At 34.9% G+C, this 23,231-nt stretch overlaps 1 long non-coding RNA gene across 4 annotated transcripts in view; it reads right to left on the bottom strand.

The window, feature by feature from the left end:
* The window catches only part of LOC120883970 (uncharacterized), a 263,470-nt gene that overhangs the window by 172,760 nt on the left and 67,479 nt on the right, over positions 1-23,231 (bottom strand). For 2 of the 4 annotated variants that reach the window (XR_013435732.1, XR_013435734.1), the window contains exon 3: positions 190-318. The exons of the other annotated variants lie outside the window; for them this stretch is intronic. This is a non-coding gene — a long non-coding RNA (uncharacterized LOC120883970). Of the gene's footprint in view, positions 1-189; positions 319-23,231 lie in introns of those variants that run through there. 4 annotated transcript variants of the gene reach the window in all.

Below are 23,231 nucleotides of genomic sequence, written 5' to 3'. Positions count from 1 at the left end.
AAGATGTAAAGTTTTTAACACAATATCCTCAACATAGTATGTAGCACAAATTTTTCATCCAATAAGTGTTGGGTATTGTTTAAATGAAGCTAAATTAGTTGAAATTCTTATAAAAATAGAAAGTAAGGTGGCTATGGCAGATGGATGAAGGAAGATAGCTCAGGTCTGAATATTACCTTATTTGGGGCTCATAGCATCAGAGGTCTAAGTCTATATAGACAGCTGACTCCATTGTTCTGGGTCCATGGTGAGGCAGAACATCATGAGGGCAGGATCCAATAGAGGAAAACTGGTTAGCTCAGGCTGGGGTCAGGAAGTCTGGGGGAGAGGGAGACAGAGCAACCGTTTCAGGGAATACACCCAGTGACCAACCTCCTTCAGCCATGCTCCACTTGCCTACAATTACCACTCTGTTACTTCATTCCAACTAGAATAGACTATTTAGGTTACAGCTCTCACAATTAAACCATTTCACCCCTGAACATTTCTGCATTAACAGGAGCTTTGAAGGGACACCTTATATCCAAACCATAAGAGAGCGTCTGGGCTAAGAATGCAGATAAGCATAAAAGCATGACCATCCAGAGGTCCTGTCCCTCCCTTTATAGGCTGCAATGCTCTGGTTTATTCACCAAATCTGGTGAAAGATAAGTGCTTTCCCCATAAAGTCTGCCAGGTAAAACTCTTGTAATTTCTCATGGTCAAACCTGAAAAATCACACTTAGGCTCTGGCCAAGAAGAGCCAGACTCATCGTCTACTACTAAGCAGGGACTAACAGGGGTGAAAACAAGCTGACTTCTTTGGCTGCTCTTTTGCACAGCCTGAAGAGCCCTGGTCTCCTGAAGAAGGTTTGGGAGACATTTGGGACTCTGAAAGTTCTTTTCTAGGTGAATCTCTTCTATTTCTGCCCTGCCTAAAGAAACTGATCCTGGTAGTCTTTGCATGCACAATGAACAACTTATAAAACTATATAGGAGCTGGTAACCATTTCCACATGGAAAACACTGGAATTGTTATGATCTCCACAATAAATTAGAATTAAACAAAACTTAAATCATTTTCCTTATGCTCATGGTCTTTTAATACTTTTTATCCACAGATATTAAATAGTATGAACTCAAACACACCTTCAGAAGATGTTACTTCTTTTCTAAAACTACTCACATTTTACAAGCATGCATACAACCAGAGAAAAGCTCTTAAAAAATGTATTGGTTTTCTGTGTCAGTTTGATTTCTTCAATGTGCATTTTCAGTCCTTCAGTTTAATGAGAAACTAATAGTGCTCTAAAGCAATAACTAGTGTGGGGGGTGATTATCCAGTACAGAAATTCACACAGACAATTTTATAATAAATTTATATTTGACACCTTGGTTGTTAACTCTGCTTATTCTACAGGCAGTGAACTATAATAAAGGCATTTCTTGTTCAGATGAAATATTATAGTGGCAAGGTTTTAGTAATGGGACACAGATTCCTGATTTCTTTTAGTGTTTAGCTCCACCCTCTTTTCACTCCCCTCTTAAATGAAGTAGTATTTGGATTCTAAAATTATAGACTGAAATGCAAAATGCATAATGTAAGCCATCCTTTTCTATGTGTTAGCCAAGATCACTTTGCAGCATACCACTGCAGGGGACCTAACAAGGAATTTCCAAAAACATTAATATATTCAGAAGAAATGTCGAAATAAAGAGAGCCTACAAAAAAAATGTACTGGTTAATGGCAAAGAATGGCCTGGAGCCCCAATTAAAGGCAGTATCACACAATGGTTAGTTTCTTTTAGGGACTCAATAGGTATTATTTTACCACATCCTCGGGCTTTGGACAGTAGTACATTAGTTTCATTTGACAGATCAAAACAAAAAGGTATGAAGTAGTTTATAATATCAGCTTTGAACAGTGATTCTGGATAACACATGGGATACTTGAGACAATAAAACTTATTTTAATGGGCTTTGTAATGAAAACGCCATGGAAAGATAATAGTCCAAGGGTCTCTGTCACACTGTGTAACGAAAAGCAATAATTGTCAATGATTATTTCCAGAGTGACCATCCTATAAAAGTATGACATGCAGAAAGAAATGTTCAATCCTGATATTTTCCTTGCTAGTACGCAGATATCCAATACCATGTGCGTGGCAGCAAGAAGATCAACTGCATAAATATTTAGATAGAAAAAGAAAGAGAAAAATCACTCCAGCTCCTAAGCTGTTCTTTCCTTTATCTCTTTTCAAAAATAAATACTTAGCCTCCAAATACCCTAGTTGCCACTTGTATAAGGGGGAAAAACAAAAAAAAAAAGTTAAAACAAAATTTTTTAAAAAGAACATGGGCCTTGAAAATGACCACCACATAAGTCAGGTAAGTTTGGCTTGACTAGAAAGATTTTCTTAAAGAGATTTCTGTTTTTAACCAAAGGAAATTTTATTTTTCTCACAGTTTTATGGGCACTTTTTTTCTACAAATATCATCATTAGCCCTGGTTTATATCTATGTTCACTGGAAACCAGTTCTATTTCATTTCAAAAACATCTGAGAATGAGAAATGTCTTTGAATCCACAGCAATGCTGTCTGCTTTTAGATAACAGCAATATACTTATTGTTAAGGATTCCTACTGAATCAGTAAGCTCTCAATACTTATTGAGTACTATTTTATTAGGCCAATTAAGCTATTAAATCTATGAGTTTTAAGTTGGACAAAAGTGCCAAAGCATTAACAATCTTTCTAGAAATAACCTTTCCAAAAAAGCATTAGTTAACCTATTCCTGGGTGCTATCCCTGAAAAAAGAAGCCCTGTAGTAGATGATTCTGTTAAAATTGATATTAAGGCAAAATCCAGAAACAGGCAAAGGATTTTTTAAAAAAATAACAAGTTGAAATTGGAACCTATTTGTTTAATAATCAAAGTGAATTCTTTCTCTACCCTTAACATTATTAATACCACTAGGTACTACATGATAGGACAGTCTTAGCAGTCATGTTGCCAGTGTACATAAAAGCAATATACATGAGCTCTTTCATCTAGCTTAAACGTTCAGCTTAGAAAACATAGCAATTGCATGCTTCATTCAAAGGAAAGTTCATTGTCTCTCAGTATATGTTTACCTTTGAATTTCATCATAATTCTCAGAAATACAGAACTAGCACAAGACCAAAGAATTGGAATTAATAATTTAATTTTGTCTATTATTTCTCTCCCTATTTTCCCATGTATTTCAGGTACATATTTTATTTTGTCTTTGAGGACAAAATTAGTCTCTAATTTACTAGAATTGTGTGATACAGTTTGATCAATTTTAAAATGTTTTTATTATAAATAAACATTTGGGGTTCCTTACATATAATCAAATTGAAAAATTCCATTGTGTCTTATTACAAAACTGACATTTGTAAAATTTACAAATTTAAAAGGTCTATCTCAATTTAAACTATAAATTTTAGCAGTGCAATCTCATTGAACAAATGGGAATATATATACTTTATTAGAATACAAAGCCAGCAAGTGTTTGGGGGAAAGTCCAAAGTATTTCTTTGTTCTAAAACAGGAAAACTCCAAATGCATTGAGAGGATCAGGTTGATCTCAGAAGACTATGAAATAGGATTTGAAAATGGTTTTTATTGCAATGCAGTAATCTCTAGTCACTTCATATATTTTATTTTATATTGTAAAATGATGCAGACATCTTATCAAAATATTCAAGATTGAAATGTAGGATCGGGCTGGAGATGTGGCTCAGCGGTAGTGCGCTCGCCTGGCATGCGTGTGGCCCGGGTTCGATCCTCAGCACCACATACAAACAAAGATGTTGTGTCCGCCAATAACTAAAAAATAAAATATTAAAATTCTCTCTCTCTCTTTAAAAAAAAAAGAAATGTAGGATTCAAAGGTTTTATCTGGCCCCCTGCACACTTTCAGCACTCATTAAAATTGTGTTTAGTTCCAAAAAGGGAGTGAGGGTTGAAGGTGTAGCTCAGTAACTGAAGGCATATTTAAGAGGTGGGAGGCCCTGGGAGGCCCTGTGTTCAATCCCCAGAACTAAAAAAAAATTAACTTTTTATTATATTTTCCATGTAACTATATCATAAAGTAAAGAGAAAAAAGTCATAATTATTGAGAAACAGCTACTCTGAAAGAAAAAATATATCTTTAACCAAATATATGCATGAACTCTTGGTTGACTTATTTGTTTTCAATGAACATCTCACTAATATTTTATTGATTCTATTTTTCAGTAAAGGAGAAATCTCTGCCTAAAAGTACACATTACTGAAAGGAGTCTGAAACAGAAAGATTTGCCTGGATGGCCTCATAGAGAGGTACAAACTAACCACGGGTAAAGTGGAAATATATCATAGTAACGCTGTCTCCCTTGGTTCCTGCTTCCTAATCTCACAAAACTCTTAAGTTACTGACAAAAACATTTATTTCAACACATATAATATGCCCTATCAGTGATCACAACTTAGACATCCCCTACATGTTACAAACCAAATATATACTAAAAGTATATTGATCTTATCCTGGAATATCATTATGTATCTTAGACAAAATACTTTTAGATCCCTATAAAGAAGAATCAGTAATCAGATGATGTCTTATCTTCTTGTGTCTTATCTTCCCCACATTTTAACTCAGTAACCCCAATCTAGTCATTCAACACAAATACATATTGAGCACCAGTCACTGTTCCAGGCACTGAAGATAAAACATGAGCCAAAGAAAGAAAGCAAAAAAAAAAAAAAAAAAAAAAAACTCTCTTGGAATTTTCTTTCAGTAAGAGAAACAGACAACAAATAATCAATGTGCACAAGTAAAAATACAAAGCACAGCAGAAGATATTAAGTGCTTCAAAGAAAGAAATCCAGGCCAGATGGTTGGAGAGGCATATTATTAGACAGGATGGTGCCCAGGGAATGTCTTACTCCCTAGGTGTCTATACTGAAGACAGTGAGCTAGTTGGCAGAGACATCTGGGGATGAGAGAGCTCTGATCAAAGTGGCAAGTTCAACAGCAGCAGCTTCTTAGGGTGTTCATGGAGTTGCAAGGAGCAGAGAGGGGCAGTGGAAAGAGGTAAGAAAGAGGAGGAAGCACTGGGAGGAGATGAGGTGAGGGAGGAAGAAATAGATGTCACTTCCCACTTTAGGTTTTTATTGTGCTCTTTTTCATGTATGATCTTGCTAGTGTTATATTCTTTTGGGCGCTTTCAACTTCTTTCATTGTTTTCCTTCCTGAATATAAAGTTTAATTAACTTTCCACTGAATATGAACAGGTTTGTAGTCATCCAGTATGAGTGCAGAACTGATAATGAAATATAAAGAATCCATTGATTTGTTTCATCTCTGCTAAAGCTTTGGGCTCTTTTCAGGAGCACCTTTGAAATCTCTGCCCTTCCTGGGTTCTCCTGGAAGCTCCTCTAGCTCTTCCTGGGTTTAGTTCGTGTACAAAAATAGTCCACTAAAAAAAAACTCCTAGAGAAGAAAAGCAGTTGGAGCATAAGCAAGATTGATGAAAAATAGTCAATAGTAACTTTCCTGTATACTAGCAATGAACAAGTGGAATGGAAACTAAAAGACCATATAATTTACATTTTCATTCAAAAAAGAAAATACATACTTAGGTATAAGTCTAATAAAGTATGGAGAAGATGTATATAAGAAAAAAAACAGATCTTTGATGAACAAAATTAAAGAACTAAACAAGTGGGCAGTATTTAATGATCATGATTGGAAGACTCATTAACTTATTATCAAAATGTCAGTTCTTCTCAACTTGATCTATGGATTCAAAGAAATCTCAATTAAAAACCCCATCAGTGATTTTGTGAATTTCTACAAAATGGTTCTAGAGTTTATACACAGAGGCAAAAGACCTAGAAGAGCCAATGCTATATTTAAGAGAAAAAAAAAAATTGGAAGGCTGAGAATAATTGACTTTAAGATTTACCATGAAGTTACAGTAATTAAGACAGGTATTAATGAAAGAATGGACAAATAGATCAATCAAAGAGATTAGAGAACTTAGCAATAGATCCTCATAAATATTGATCAATCAACTAATCTTCAACAAAGAAGCAAAGGTATTACATAATATTTACAGCAAATGGTGCTAAAACTAGTGAACATTCACAGGCCAAAAAAAAAATTAGATGCAGAGTTCATCCTTTATGAAAATTAACACAAAATGGACCACAGAACTAAATATAAAATGCAAAATTAAGAAATCCTACCGGATAACACAGGAGAAAACCTAACTGACTGTGGGAACAGCAATTGTCTTTTTTTTTTTTTTAAATATTTATTTTTTACTATTTGGCGGACACAACATCTTTGTTTGTATGTGGTGCTGAGGATCGAACCCGGGCCGCAGGCATGCCAGGCGAGCGCGCTACCTCTTGAGCCACATCCCCAGCCCCTAGCAATTGTCTTTTAACACTCATGTCACCATACATGAAAGAAATAATTGATAAGCTGAATTTCATTAAAACAAAAACTTGTGCTTTACAAAAGACAATAGCAAGAGAATGAGAAGACAATACTCAGAGTGGAAGAAAATATTTGCAAAATACATATTTGATAAAGAGCTACTATCCACACTATATAAATAACTCTCAATATTCAAACAGTAAGAAAATAAATCACACAATTAAAAGATGGACCAAACTCCTTAACATTCACCTCACCAAAAAAGATATGCAGCTGGCAAATAAGTATATGGAAAAAGTCTGTATACCATATGTCATCAAAGAAATGCAAATTAAAACAATGAGATAAAACCACATATATATTGGAATTACTATAGCAAGAACACAGACACCCCCAAATGTTGGCAGAAACGTGGAACAACAGAACTTTCATACGTTGCTGATGGGGATGCAAAACGGTATAGCCACTTTGGAACACAGTATTTTAATCAAAACATAATAATTATATATGTTTATGTGGTAATTTGTGATATTTCAATACATTCATGTAATGTATAATGATCTGATCAGGTAACTGGTATGTCTATCCCTTCAAACATTTGTCACTTCTTTGTATTGGGAGCATTCAAAATCTTGTGAGTTATTTTGAAATATATAATTAAACATCATCTGTCCTAGGTACTCTACTGTGCTGTAGCTCTACAGTATCTGTGGTTTTTCAACTGGGACCAAATTTGCCCATCAGGGCATATTTGCCAATGAATATCTGGGATCATTTGTTACTGATAAAGCAGGCAGAATGGAAGTGTCACAGGTGTCTAATGATCAGAGGCTAGGTATGCTGTTAAGATCCTATAATACACAGGAGAATCCCTCTCCCAACAAAGATTTATTCAGCCCCAAATGTCAACAATGCCAAGGGTGAGAAAGATGGAAAGATCTCCAAAGCACATCAAATGAAAACAAACAAAAAAACACAACAACCATACATAGAGTACCACTCCACTTTCAGAAAACAAAATCAAAATTTAAAAATATAAATATTACATTTGGGTATGAGTATCGTTTATTTATTTGGAGAAATAGATATTAAAATATTAACTAGGTTTAAACTTTGAGAAAATGGGAGATTGAATATAAAGTGAGGAAGACAATGATTCTTTAAAGTTCTTTAAAGATTCTTTAAAGCAGTTGTTTCCTTAGTGATTAGAGTTTAAAATTTAGAATTTAAATTGCCATTATGGACTAAATTGTGGCATACTAAAATCCATACAATAGAGTTCCATCTCCCAGTACCTCAGAATAAAACCAAATTTGGAGATGAAGTCTTTAAAGAAGTGATTAAGTTAAAATGAGGTTCTTAGGTGGGATCCTAATCCAAAATGACATATCCTTCTAAGAAGAGGGGTGGCATCAGGAATGAGTGCACACTGAAGAGAGGCCATGTGAGGAAACAGTAAGCCTAGGGCCATTGACAAGCTAAAGAAAGAAGGATCAGAAGAAATCTGCCACACCTTGACCTTGGACCTCTAGTCTCAGAGCTGTGAGGAAACCAATTTCTGTTATTTAAGCCATCCAATGTATGGTAATTGTTTTTCTTACTGTAGCTCTTAAAAGTTAATATAGTTTCTGTTTAAGAATATAGAATATATAAAGTAATTGGTTCTTATTTAAATGAAGGGTTAAGCATAGAAGCAAACAAAAGCTGTTGAACTAGTTTCATTTCTTAAACTGAGATGAGTGAAAACAAACCCATACTGTCTTACAGTCTTGTTGCTGTTATTATGAAGTTATTGACAAAGATTTTTTCAACAGATCCTCCTTGCATGCTCTCTGGGGCTGCTCTTCTCCTTACCAATTAACCTGCTAACACAGCCACTGGCCCTACATCTGAACTCAGGCATCAAATAATCTAATGTCACAGCTCATAACAAGCTCTGGAGGTCTGGGAATGAGATACGTATTTGACTAAGGATTACAACTCCTTTATATTTCTTCCCCAGCTCCTTTATATTTCACATATATAAAATATATTTTTTTCTACAGTGAAAAAATGAGAGGAAAATAGCACTGAGAAGGAGAGTTTTCAAAGACTTACAGCTGAGGGTCAGGAGTGACAAGAGATTACATTAAAGGGGCACAAAGTGCTATTTGGAACTCTGAAAGGTAACTGTTCAAATCAGCATTGCCAATCAAGGGCCTCTATGGTGGAAGGCATGTATAAACAGTGAAAAGGCCCAAGACAGTACCCACATTCTCTAGGGCCTCTGTGACATTAGGCAATACTAAAGGATCCTCTGTCCCAAAAGGAATGGTTGTGTTTTCTTGCTGAGGACTTCAAATGCCTGTCAGAGAGAAGTGATCCTGAGATGGAGACCAGAAGGACTTGTAGTCAAGCTAGAGCTGAATGAGAAGCACAGCTAAAGTTTCAGGATCTAAACATGAGAAAAACAGAGAAGGAGAAGGAGAAATCAAGAGAAGCCCAACAACTAAGAGCTCACTGCTACTCTGAAAGAACGGTGGATGGGATAGCCACAAACAAAGCAGCCAAGGCAGAGTTCCCTGATCTCAAGCAAACAGGACACAGCACACACACTGGTATGGAGGGCTGGGTGGATGGGATCTTCCTCTGGCTTCCAGGCTTCTAATTCTCACCTGCACTGGGACAGAACTTATGTTCCTCCTGCACCTACCTGCCATCCTGACAAGGCAGAGAGGGAGGTGGCAGGTGGTGGTACCACTTGTAAGAAAAGAAAGAGGCTTGACATGAGTTAGAATTTTGGACAGATTAAATATTTATCTAAAAGAGGCTGATTTAGCCAGAAGAGAGTTAATTATCTTTAACTGTCAAGTTCTTACTCCATCAGCATAAAAGGGATCACAGTGAAAGATAAAATGAGGTACAGCACTATTTCAAAGCTCCTTTTATTCCCCAGCCAAGATGTACTATGTATCTCTAATCTTCCCTCTTATATATTGAATTATTTTTAAAATGAAGACAGCATAAATATGGAGGATCCCCTAGCAAACTACTGAAAATTCATTTTATGAAACAATGGATGCACACAGCTCCCAAGCAGCAGGTGCACTGAGGAGCCACCTGTGACTCATACATCTATGCCATGGAAGATGGCTGGTGCCTGTGGTACAGACCTGCAGAGCCATCCTCCACACACTGAGCGTGGAGGGGCTGTGACAGAGATCAGACAGAAAAGGCACCTTGGAAATTCATATGCTAAGCTGAGCTCTCTCAAATGATAACTTCTAAATAATCATTGACAAACAGTAGTTTGTTTTCTTGGCCGTATTACTGAAAGAAGTGAAGAACATGATTTGTTTGTTTGGTTTTGTTTTTAAGGGACACAAGAAAGATTTTCACTCTTCCTAATTAAAATAACCATTTATCTCTAATGTATCCTTCAATATTCTAAGGGTTACTGGGCATAAGACTTGATTTCCATGCTCCTGATTTCAGTTTGAATATATATCATTATTGCTGTAAGTAGATGCAGATGCTCAAGTTAATTTTATGGTTAATGCCTCAAGGCATTTTTTAGGAAAAGTGCAAAATGCTTTTAAAAATCTAATCAATAATATTGAAACTGAATTTATTTTGTGTTAGACCTTCAACTGAGGAAAGACATAAAGTGCTCTTGAGTTTAGATCTTGCTTTTATCACCAACTGAATAAGTATTTGACTTACTAACATAGGCAAGGCATGCTCTCAGAATGTTATTTATATGCTAACAATCCCTCATTAGTTGAATAAAGAATTACATATTGACTAAAACAGATAAGAAGCTTATAAACTATCTTATTAATCTGAAAATTATAGTAACTTGTAGGCATACATTATGTTGAGCTCATGTCAACAGAAATAAAAATTTCTCTGGAATCATTCTATAAAAATGTATATTACCCACTAGACCCTCAAGCCACAGATGGCTGACTACAACTGTTAGCAGAAATTCCCTCAATTCAGTTAATTGTGTGTAATGGGGGATTAAATAAATATATTATAAAGTTAAAGAAGAGAATAATTAAATACACACTATAGATTTTAGAAAAATAACTGGATATAGTTTAAAATTCAATTCATTCTCTTATGATCTAAATGAGACTAGCCATCTTGGGATTCCCTTCTCCTCTTAAAAATGTTTAAAGTTAAACTTGATAGGTCATTTGTCAGCACACACACACACATAGACTACGCACACACACCCACACATGCACTCATTTCTACAAACCTAAAGTTTTTAAAAAATCAGAGATTTTCCAAATAATGATGATATTTATTTGGGAATAGCAGAGCATGGCAATGGGAATATGGAAGTGATAGCATTTGCACACATTCAAAAAGGTTAAGACCAGAGGGAGTTTTTACAGACAAAATTGAGAAAAATTACATCATATTTTGAAACAATAATCCTTGGCCACAGTGATTAATAACAAGAGTGGTGTGGATTGCAGGCTGCCTACACAGTGGCTTGGCAGATGCCACTGTAGAATTACTTCTTTTATTAAGTTGTGGTGGCCTTTGTGCAAGGTAGTTCATGAAGTGTTTTGTGACTCTGTAGTTACCTATCAGGCATTCCCTTCCTCCATAACATCCTGGTTTCATTTATTTTTTCTTGTCAGGGTTAACACAAGTGACTCCATTTTGATTCTGACAATTTTTACATTTCTTTAACACTTCCAAACATAACGTCACTTTAATGAAGGAGCCATGTGGAAACAAAACAAAACAAAAAAGCAAATTTCAATATATCCTGCCCATCAAAACATCAGAAATGCTCTTTTTAAAACTTCTTTTATTTATCACAACCTTCTTGTCCCATTCAGTTGCTAGTACTCTCTCTGTATGTGTAACCTCCTCTCCCAGAATAAACTTTTCACCTCTCTATCCGTTTTCTTTAAGTGAAACAATTCAACCCATCCTTAAGGTCAGCAAGTTGTGTTTTTCCAGGCCATCTACTTCAACAAAATAAAGGTCCCCATGGAGGGGCCACCCTTATTAGAAATCAAGAGGAGATTTTGAATAGTAAAAATTCGTTATTGATACAGAAACTAAAGATAAACTCATCCTCACACACTTAATCTATCCCTCACTTACAGAATCTTACAGTCTGGTCCTGGGATTAGCAGTCAGCTCCTAAGGAGGAGGAGAATCAAGGAAGCCAAGAAAATAACTCTGCACTATCCTAGTTTGGCACCAAATTTGGTTAGTCACTTACTTGTTTTCCATGTGCAGACTCTGTCTGTATTTGACACTGATTATATCATCCACAAATATCTATTTAAGATTATCACTACTTTTTTTAATCACTTGTTTTCAATGCATTTACAAATAACTTTGGTCTCTTTATCACAAATACTAAAATTCATAATTTCAATATTGTCTATAGCAGCTACATTTCCATAGCAGGTGTTTTCTTCCAGAACACTCTGGAAAATCCTGGCTTCAACTGTTTATTATCTCAGAAAATTTCTCCCAGCTCTGAGTAATCTCCACTGTGTGCCTATTTTTTTTCTTTTTTGCTGTATTACATCCCTTATCCACTACAAGTTGTTTCAGTGGAAAGATTTTTATTCCACTTGTACTTTGGTAGAATTTTCAGGTTGCAGTTATGCAGAAAAAAATTTCTCTCCTTGGTTAAAATCTCTAAAATATTCTATTTATGGACATTAAATAATTCAGAGAAGTAATCAACTAGCAGTTTTCACTGTAGCTATTTCTCTTATTTCCTAAGATACTAAGGCCATGGAAATAATCAATATTCTTGAGTCTTCTCCTAACATTACAAATCAATCACCTCAAATATCCAGCATTGCCTCCATTTGATGTAAAACAAAGAAATTTATACTGTGTAGGAAAATGTTGATGTTTATCATCCCAAAATCATTAATAAAACTTGTAGGCTAATTATGATCCAGTTATTGCTGTAGGGCAATGGTGATTCTCAAATCTTGGATGTTTTTGTATTTTTCTAGAAAACATTATTTCTACAGAATAATAGTTTTAAAATAATTCTTTAATTTTGAAAGTTACTAACTTACACCACAATTCATTATAGCTACTGACCCCCAAGCTGTAAGAAGCATATTCTTCTTGGTTGTATGTGTGTGTGTGTGTGTGTGTGTGTGTGTGTGTGTGTGTGTGTGTTTGGTTTTTGAGTTTTTGAGTTTTGTTTGTTTTTGTTTTTGTTTTTGTTTTTTTACAACCAGGGACAGGGAACCCAGGGTTGCTCAACCACTAAGCCACATCCCCAGCCTGTTTTACTTTATGTTTTGAGTCAGGGTCTCACTAAGTTGCTTAGTACCTTGCTAAATTGCTAAGGCTGGCTTTAAATTTGCAATCCTCCTGTCTTAGTCTCCTGAGCCACTGGGATTGCAGTCATGTGCCACCATGCTGGGCCCCAGGAACCACGTTCTTAAGAAGCTCTTGAAGCTGAGCATTCTTTACTGTAGGACCTACACAAAAATAGGGTTCAGATCAGAGGTGCACTTGATTTTTCAGTCATTTAAGACCTTCCCTAGAGAGAGTTCACTAAGCCAGTTGTGTCTCTAAATATCCCTCCATTTCCACAACTCATGGCTTTTCTTCACTGCCAAGTCCTTCATTACTAATCTTTAATCATTCACTATTTAGAATATTTTATAAAGTACTTTTGATATGACTCTCAGAATCTGTCCTATTCTGCTCATGCTGCTAAAACAAAATGTCCAGGCCTGGGTAACATATAAAAGAGTAGAAATTTACTTTTCACAGTTCTGGAGATTGGGAATCCAAGATCAAAGTGCTGGCAGAGTCAATGTCCAGTAAAGGCTGCTCTCTGCTTCCAAGGTGATACCTTGGCTCTGTATCCTCATATTGCAGAAAGACAAAAAAGGACAATCATTATTTCCTCAAATTGAGAAGAGATGGAAGAGTCAGGCAGCGCTCACAAAAGCCTCTTCTATAAGAACATTAATCCCACTAGGCCTAATTACCTCTTAAGGCCCCACATCATTTAAATTGGAATTTAAATTACAACATACAAACCTCAAAGGGACACATACATTCAAACCACACCAGAATCAAATGACTTTTCTTCACATGCTTGTTTTTGAAATACCTTTGAACTCTTTCACTTACACACATGGCTCAAGTGGAGATGTTTTAATGGATGTTGAAGAATCTCAATAGTTACTGATTCTGTAAATTATCAAGCCATGTCATTCTAATTCTCCCTCCCTGGCCTAGAATGAAGTCCTGAAGAGATTGTTCTGTTTACATAGATACAAATATGTGCTCAGGCAGAACAAAGTAGCATAAAATGTGCAGTTTGTGGTGGGGCTGATTCCCAGCACAAATAAAGTTCTCTATTCCAAATCCTCTTTCTTAATGCCAATGTTGGTTTTGACTCTACAAAGGTCATTAAAGTGTACAGTATCAGCTAGTCTTAGTAAGCAGACAAGTCAGAACAGGAGTAACATATTCTATCCTCCGCCTTGTAGCTCTTTTCCTCAGACATCTAAAAACAGCAACTTTGTGAATATAAAAATATTCCAAAACTTTTGTCTCTTTCCCCAGGAGGCTGGCACACTTAGCCCAAAGAAAAATGAGGATTATTTCATGCAGCTTTTCATATCAAGTTTCCAGATCCAAACAGAATCCTGTGTGGGACTTGATGAAATTAAGCAGTGAGCTAGGTATGTAGCTAAGTGGCAGAGTGCTCCTTAACATGTGTAAGTCTCTGGGTCCAGCAACATAAAAAATAAATCAATTAGTTATTTTTAAAGCAAATAAATTAAATAGTGAATAGTTTTAAACATTTTCTGAACTGTTCTTACTGTTTTATGCTTTTATTAAGATTTAGAACTCTATTAGAACCAGATGCATAGTCTCTGGTTTAATTGCTAGATCCTTGATCCACTTTGGGTTGAGTTTTGTGCATGGTGAGAGATAGGGGTTTAATTTCATTTTGTTGCATATGGATTTCCAATCTTCCCAGCACCATTTGTTGAAGATGCTATCTTTTCTCCAATGCATGTTCTTGGCACCTTTGTCTAATATAAGATACTTATAATTTTGTAGGTTAGTCTCTGTGTCCTCTATTCTGTGCCATTGGTCTACCAGGCTGTTTTGGTGCCAATACCATGATGTTTTTGTTACTATTCCTTGGTAGTATAGTTTAAGTTCTGGTATAGTGATGCCATCTGCTTCACTCTTCTTGCTAAGGATTGCTTTAGCTATTCTGGGTCTTTTAATTTTCCAGATGAATTTCATGGTTGCTTTTTCTATTTCTATGAGGAATGTCATTGGGATTTTGATCAGAATTGCATTAAGTCTGTATAGTGTTTATATTAGCATGATCATTTTGATAATATTAATTCTGCCTATCCAAGAGCAAGGTAGATCTTTCCATCTTCAAAGGTCTTCTTTGATTTCTTTCTTTAGGGTTCTGTAGTTTTCATTGTATAGATCTTTCACCTCTTTCATTAAGTTGATTCCCATGTGTTTTTTTTTTTTTTGAGGCTATTGTAAATGGGATAGTTTTTCTCATTTTCCCTTTCAGAGGATTTGTCACTGAAATACAGAAATGCCTTTGATTTATGGGTGTTGATTTTGTATCCTGCTACGTTGCTAAATTCACTTACTAGTTCTAGAAGTTTTCTGGTGGAGTTTTTTGGGTCTTCTAGGTATAGAATCATATCATAAGCAAATAGTGCTAATTTAAATTCTTCTTTTCCTATATGTGTCCCTTTAGTTTCTTTCATCTGTCTGATTGCTCTAGCCAGTGTTTTAAGAACTGTGTTAAGTAGAAGTAGTGAAAGAGGACATCCTTGTCTTGTTCCAGTTTTTAGAGTGAATGACTTCAATTTTTCTCCATTTAGAATGATGTTGGCCTGGGCTTAGAGTAGTTAGGCTTTATGATGTTGAGATAAGTTCCTGTTATCCCTAGTTTTCTATGGATATGAACATGAAGGGGTGCTATATTTTGTCAAATGATTTTTCTGTGTCTATTGAGATGATCATATGATTCTTATACTTGAGTCTATTGATGTGATGAATTACATTTATTGATTTATGTATGTTGAACTATTTGACCCAGCTATCCCTCTCCTCAGTCTATACCCAAAGGACTTAAAAAATATTGCAGGGACACAGCCACATCAATGTTTATAGCAGAACAATTCACAATAGCTAAACTGTGGAACCAACCTATATGCCCTTCAGTAAACAAATGGATTTAAAAATGTGGCATATTTACATAATAGAATATTACTCAGCAATAAAAGAGAATAAAATCATGGCATTTGCAGGTAAATGGATGGCACTGGAGAAACTAATGCCAAGTGAAGTTAGCCAATCCCAAAAAAACAAATGCTGAGTGTTTTCTCTGATATAAGGAGGCTGATTCATAGTGGGGTAAGGAGGGGGAGCATGGGAATAATACACAAACTCTTGATAGGGCAGAGGAGTGGGAGGGGAACGGAGGGGGCTAAGGGTTAGTAAGGCTAGTGGAATGTAATGGACATTATTATCCAAAGTACATGTATGAAGACATGAATTGGTATGAACATACTTTGGTATGACTAGAAATATGAAAAATTGTGCTGTTTATGTGTAATAAGAATTATAATGCATTCCAATGTCATTACTTTTAAAAAATCAATTAAAATTTAAAAAAGGATTTAAAACTCAAGTTATTTTCATTTATAGTACATGCTAATTTTTGCACAGATTGATCACAGTTTCATTAATTGAACAAGAAGTCAGGGTATATAATTTCAGGCTTATAGAACACATTGCTTTAGTCTGGCTTCAGGTCATTTCTTAAGATGGGAGGAGGAATCACAGCAAACAATCCAAGACAGAAATGAAGAATGGAAATACATTTCTCATTAATAGGAAAAATAATCCCTTTTGTCAGTTCTTCAGATCACACAAAAATATGTTTTCTCCAAAGTATAAAGAAATGAATCAGTGTGAACATACTTTGTATACAACCAGAGATATGAAAAATTTGTGTGTGTAATATTTGTAATATGAATTGTAATGCATTCCACTGTCTTATATAAATAAAAAATTAATAAAAATTTTTTCTCTATTTTATTAACATTTGCTGCTTAATTTTAAAAGAATCAACTGCATATATAATTTAGTAAAATACAGGGGAAATATTTTTAAAGGAGGAAAAATAATTAATGATCCCACTAGTGAAATAACCAAGAGTATTGAAGCCAGACAGAGTGAAGCTGAAATCTTGACTCTGTCATGCAGTACATATGTGACTTTAGAGAAATTACAGTGTTTACTCTGTTTTATCTTGTTCACATGCAAAATGAAGTCACTAACCAATGTTTTGGTATCATCCTTAAGTGAAGAATCAAACTCTGGTTCTTCTCTGTATTAAAACTAGTTATCCAGTATTTGGATGCCCTGATACCATGGTGAATGTGATGATCCTCAGGACAAATAAATGTCCTAATGCAAGTTCTTTGTTGCTGGCACTTACCAGAATTCCTAAATTAATAAGTGAAAATTGCAGCAAAAAGCAACACCATTTTTTAAACCTTTAAATACAGTGTACTGATAAGAGAACACTGTATTTAAAGGTTTAAAAAATGGTGTTGCTTTTTGCTGCAATTTTCACTTATTAATTTAAAAGATAAATACAGAGGAATGGCAAAAGCAGATATTAACCAACTTCCTCAAGACTCCTAAAGCACAATAAGTAAAATCAAAAAACAATAAATGTGATGGCATCAAATTAAAAAGTTTCTTCACAGTAAAGGAAACAAATAGGAGCATAAGGAGAAAGCCTACAGAATGGGAGAAAATCTTTGCCACATGCTCCTCAGAGAGGACATATCCAGGATACACAAAGAACTAAAAAAAAAAAAAACCCACCAAATATCTCAATTAATAAATGGGCAAAGGAACTAAACAGAAACTTCTCAAAAGAACATATAAGAATGGTCAACAAATATATGAAAAAAATATTCACTATCTTTAGCAATCAGAGAAATGCAATTAAAACTCACTCCAGTAAATATAGCAATTATTAAGAATTCAAGTAATAATAAATGTTGGCGAGGATGTGGGGGAAAGGGTACACTCATACATTGCTGGTGAGACTGCAAATTGGTGCAACCAACCTGGAAAGCAGCATGGAGATTCCTCAAAAACCTAGGAATGTCTGTTCAGTTCCTTGGCCCACTTATGGATTGGGTTTGTTTTCTGGTGTTAAGATTTTTGAATTCTTTATATATTCCTGGAGATTAGTGCTCTATATGATGTGTGTGGTAAAAATTTGCTCCCAAGATGTAGGCTCTTTATTCACCTCACAGATTGTTTCCTTTGCTGAGAAGAGACTTTTTAGTTTGAGTCCATCCCATTTATTGATTCTTGGTTTTAATTCTTGTGCTATGGGAGTCTTATGAAGAAAACTGGGGCCTAATCTGACATGATGGAGATTTGGGCCTAGTTTTTCTTCTAATAGACATAGTGTCTCTGATTTAGTTCCTATGTCCTTGATCCACTTTGAGTTTTGTGCAAGGTGAGAGATAGGGGTTTAATTTCATTTTGTTGCATATGGATTTTCAATTTTCCCAGCACCATTTGTTGAAGAGCCTATCTTTTCTCCAATGTATGTTTTCGGCACCTTTGTCAAATATAAGATAACAGTAATTATGTGGGTTATTCTCTGTCCTCTATTCTGAACCATTGGTCTACAAGTCTATTTGGGTGCCACTACCATGCTGTTTTGTTACTATTGCTCTGTAGTATATACATTAAGGTCTGGTATAATGATGCCACTTACTTCACTCTTCTTGCTAAGGATTGCTTTAGCTATTCTGGGTCTCTTATTATTTTTCCAGATAAATTGCATGACTGCTTTTTCAATTTCTATGAGAAATATCATTGGGATTTTGGTTGGAAATGCATTAAATCTGTATAGTACTTTTGGTACTATGGTCATTTTGATAATATTAATTCTGCCTATACAAGAGCAAAGTAAATCTTTCCATCTTCTAAGGTCTTCCTTGATTTCTTTCTTTAGGGTTCTGTAGTTTTCATTGTATAGATCTTTCACCTCTTTTGTTAAGTTGATTCCCAAAGTATTTTTTTATGCTATTGCAAATGAAGTAATTTTCTCACTTAACCTTTCAGAGGATTTGTCACTGATATACAGAAATGTCTGTATATGGGTGTTAATTTTGTATCCTGCTACTTTGTTGAATTATTTTACTAGTTCTAGAAGTTTTCTGGTGGAATTTTTCTGGTGGAATTGGGTTCTTCTAGGTATAGAATCATATTGTTGGCAAATATATGAAAAAATGTTCAATAAATGCAAATCAAAACTACTCTAAGGTTTCATCTTACTCCAGTCAGAACGGCAGCTATTAAGAATACAAACAACAAAAAGTGTTGCCAAGAATGTGGGGGAAAAGGCACACTTATACAGTGCTGGTGAGACTGCAAATTGGTGCAGCCAATATGGACATCAGTATGAAGAATCTTTGGAAAATGAGAATGGAACCACCACTTGACCCAGCTATCCTACTCCTCTGTCTATACTCAAAGGACTTAAAAACAGCATACTACAGGGACACAGCCACATCAATATTTACAGCAGCACAATTCACAATAGCTGAACTGTGGAACCAACCTAGATGCCCTTCAATAAATGAATGGATAAAGAAAATATGGTATATATACACAATGGAATATTACTCAACCTTAAAATAGAATAAAATCATGACATTTGCAGGTAAATGGATGGAGCTAAAGAAGGGGAAGGGAGGATTAAATGAACTCTGGATAGGGCAAAGAGGATAAGGGGAGGAGGAGCAGGGATGGGGCAAAGAGGTAGGAAAGATGGTGGAATGAGATGGTCATCATTACCTAAGTACATGTATGAAGACACGAAAGATGTGACTCTACTTTGTGTACAACCAGAGATATGAAAAATTGTGCTCTATATGTGTAATATGAATTGTAATGCATTCTATTGTCATATGTAACAATTTAAAATTTTTTTTAAAAAAATTTAAAAACCTAGGAATGGAACCACCATTTGACCCAGGTATCCCACTTTTATGTTTACACCCAAAGAACTTAAAATCAGCATAGTACAGTGATGCAGCCACATCAATGTTTATAGCAGTTCAATTCACAATAGCCAAGTCATGGAACCAACCTAGCTGTCGTTCAACAGATGAATGCATAAAGAAAATGTGATACACACACACACATACACACACACACACACACACACACACACACACACACACACACACACTGGATTATTACTCAGCCTTCAAGAAAAATAACTTTATGACATTTGCTGGTAAATGGATGGATCTGAAGACTATCATGCTAAGTGAACTCAGCCAATCTAAGAAAACTAAAGGTTGAACGTTTTCTCTGATATGTGGAGGCTAACCTACAATAAGAGAGGTTGAGGGAGAATAGAAGTTTAGTTGATTAGACAAAGGGGAGTGATGGGAAGGGAGGAGAATAGGAAAAGAAAAGACAGTGAATCTGACTTAACTTTCCTATATACATATATGAATCTCACCATTTTGTACATATATAAGAAATTGATTTAAAAAGAATAACTATAGATAAATGGCAAAAAGACCAGTAAAGTAGTGGATAGGGAGCAGCGGGTGGGAGAGGGGAAAAGAAGAAGAGGTACTAGGGTTTGAATTGGAATAAGACATATTCCATGCTTTTATAATTATGTCAAAATGGATTCTACTGTCATGTATAACTAAAAAGAATAAATAAATAAATACATGAATACATAAATACACAAATAAATAAATAAGATCCTAGAAAATTTTAGTTTCAAATGTGTTGGGTCTTTTAGTTCTGCTTCAGGAGAGGATGCCCTTTCCTTTGGAGTTGCTCTTAGGGAAAGTACCACAATTGGATCTCAAGCTCTATCAAAGAGGCATCTACATTTCACCAGGGTAAAGCAGTAAATTTTACTGGAGGTGATTAACATGTTAAAGGATAAATACTCTATTCAGGACCATAGAGGAAAACAATCATTGTTTTATTTATATATATATATATATATATATATATATTTGTATCAACAAAAGAAATTATTGTATCACCTCCAAAGAAACACACTCTTAACATGAATTGCATTCATTGAATTTCCACACTTAACTCTTTCTAACATACAATTGATATGTTTTCAATTGTTTCACTATTTTCAATTTCAAAATGATCTGAAACTACTCAGCCACAGAATCAGTCCTTAACAGTGTTGATTTCTGTGTTGCCTAGAATAGACTTAGTGTGATCCTGTGAAGAGTAAATATAATATGGAGAATAATGAAAATTTAATACATGATAAAAACTCAGTCAGTACATGGAGGAAATATGAACACTTTGACATATTGGCTTATGCCCACTGATTTGTTTACTTTTCCAAAGAAAAATGTTATTGTATATATAGTTTAAAGTCTACCTAAGAGTCCATAAATTGAAAGTTAACATTTTTCCAACAGTATTTTATTCTTGGAGACATTGGTAGTTTTAATTATATATACAATTACAACACATTGCTTGTGGGTCTTCAAATTGGTGCAACCAATCTGAAAAGCAATTTGGAGATTCCTTGGAAAACTTGAGATGGAACTACCATTTGATCCAGCTACATATTCCTTGGTTTATGCCCAAAGGACTTAAAAATAGCATACTACAGTAACAAAGCCACATCAATGTTTATAGCAGCACAATTCACAATAGCCAAACTGTGGAACCAACCTAGATGCCCTTCAATAGATGAATGGATAAAAAATATGTGGCCTATATATACAATGAAATATTACTTAGCATTAAAAGAGAATAAAATCATGGCATTTGCAAGTAAATGAGATGAGTTGGAGAATATCATGCTAAGTGAAGTAAGCCAATCCCCAAAACCAAAGGCTGAGTATTTTCTCTGATATATGGATGCTGATACATATTGAGGGTGATGGGAAACATGGAAGGAATGGAGGAACTTTGGATAGGAGAAAGGGAATGGAAGGGGGTAAAAAAGATCGTGGAATGTGATGGTCATCATTACCCTAAGTACATGTATGAAGACATGAAGGATGTGACTGTACCTTGTGTACAACCAGAGAAATAAAAAATTGTGCTATATATGTGTACTATGTATTGAAATGCATTTTACTGTCAAGTATAACAAAATAGAATAAATAAAACAAAAAAACATATAGCAGTGGGCATTTATTTAAAGAAATCTCAAAAATAAATCTCTGTCTGCAAATTTATTGCTTTACCTCTGATTATTTTCTTTCAGTTTCTACTTTAATATATTTAACTTAAAGGATTTCCTAAAGACCATACAATGCCAAAGAAAAATGAAACTTCAAAGCATGTGATAAAATCTTTGGAAGTCTATGCAAAGCATTTCTATTAACTCAATAAATTTTCAACTAAAATATAACTATCTAAAAATTAATTATATTTCATAGAATAAACAATACACTCATTTTAATAAGATTTTTTATTCAGGAGAGATTATATCAATATATCATTAATATAAACTAGGAAATACTTCATGCAGCAAAACACCAAAACTGGTATTTTTCCAGGATATCATAGAAAAGAAGATGTTTTGTCACTTATTTGGGGAAAAATTTAGGTGAACACACCCTTCCTCATAAGAATAAATACTTACTTATGCCTTAATGAAATTGTGCTTGTTGACAACATATTAAAAACTAAGCTTATAAAGTTTATAGCCACAGCCCCTATCAGCAAGCAGATTCCAGAATCCATCTATAAGTGTGTTTTTATTTATCCAATAGATCCTATTTTTTATTCAATCTGATATAACAGAAACCTTGTTTATATTCAAGCATCAACAGAGCACAGTAAAATAGATAACAGAAGACAACAAAGGTGTGGATCCTACTCAGGAAGGTTTTACTCTATCATAACATATAAATTACAGAAGATCAGCAAAGAAGTAAAAGTTTGGATAAATAAGAATTCCAGTATAACTTCCACATCCTATTTCAGGGTAGCCCAGAGATAGAGATGGAGGCCAGCTCACTGCATATTGTGGGTTTAATGAAGGGGTGAAGGACAGAGTGCTGAAGACGTACCTTTGGAAAACTTTGGTTTCAGATTTTTAAATATTTATCCAAAGTCTCATTCAACCTTAAAGTATGGTCAATATTTGCAGGGGTAAAAACCGAGAAATCTTTGGATGCATGATGAACTATGCAAGTTCAGGGAAGACAAAGGGTTCAATCTGACTTCATGGAAGTGTGAGGAGCAGAGGTCAACATGCTATAGTCGATGAGAAAGGGATAGGTATTACCTAGAGAGGAGGCAGAAAGGGCAGAAGGGAGTACATGAGGGTGCATATGATACCTGAACATGTATGTGTGGGAGTGGATCCAGGTACAGGTAAACTGAAAACTGAGGGTCCTATTTCACAGATTAGCATGTGAATAATGAGATCTGAAAAGTATTTTAAAGCACAATACTCAAAATATTAATTTCTTTCAATATTTTCACAAATATTTAAGCTACCTAGATTTTCATTAAGTATCTGCATGGAGAAGTTTATAATTGAATAAACAAGTCCAGTACCTGTTCTGCAGAGAGCCTGCCACTATCTTATCCTGATATGTCTAGGAATCCTCTACAATATTTACTGGTTTCTAAGACCCATAGCTCACACCTCTCATTTCAGGAGACAGAATTTGGTTGTGTCACATTAAGCTGGAAGGTACTACAAACCCTATCAAAACTTGTTGTTCTGGTCT

Source organism: Ictidomys tridecemlineatus, chromosome 3, assembly GCF_052094955.1.
Source record: "Ictidomys tridecemlineatus isolate mIctTri1 chromosome 3, mIctTri1.hap1, whole genome shotgun sequence".
In the NCBI taxonomy this organism is placed as follows: Eukaryota; Metazoa; Chordata; class Mammalia; order Rodentia; family Sciuridae; genus Ictidomys; species Ictidomys tridecemlineatus.
Note: the sequence above shows the minus strand (reverse complement) of the source record. Positions and strands in the feature narration are given on the sequence as shown.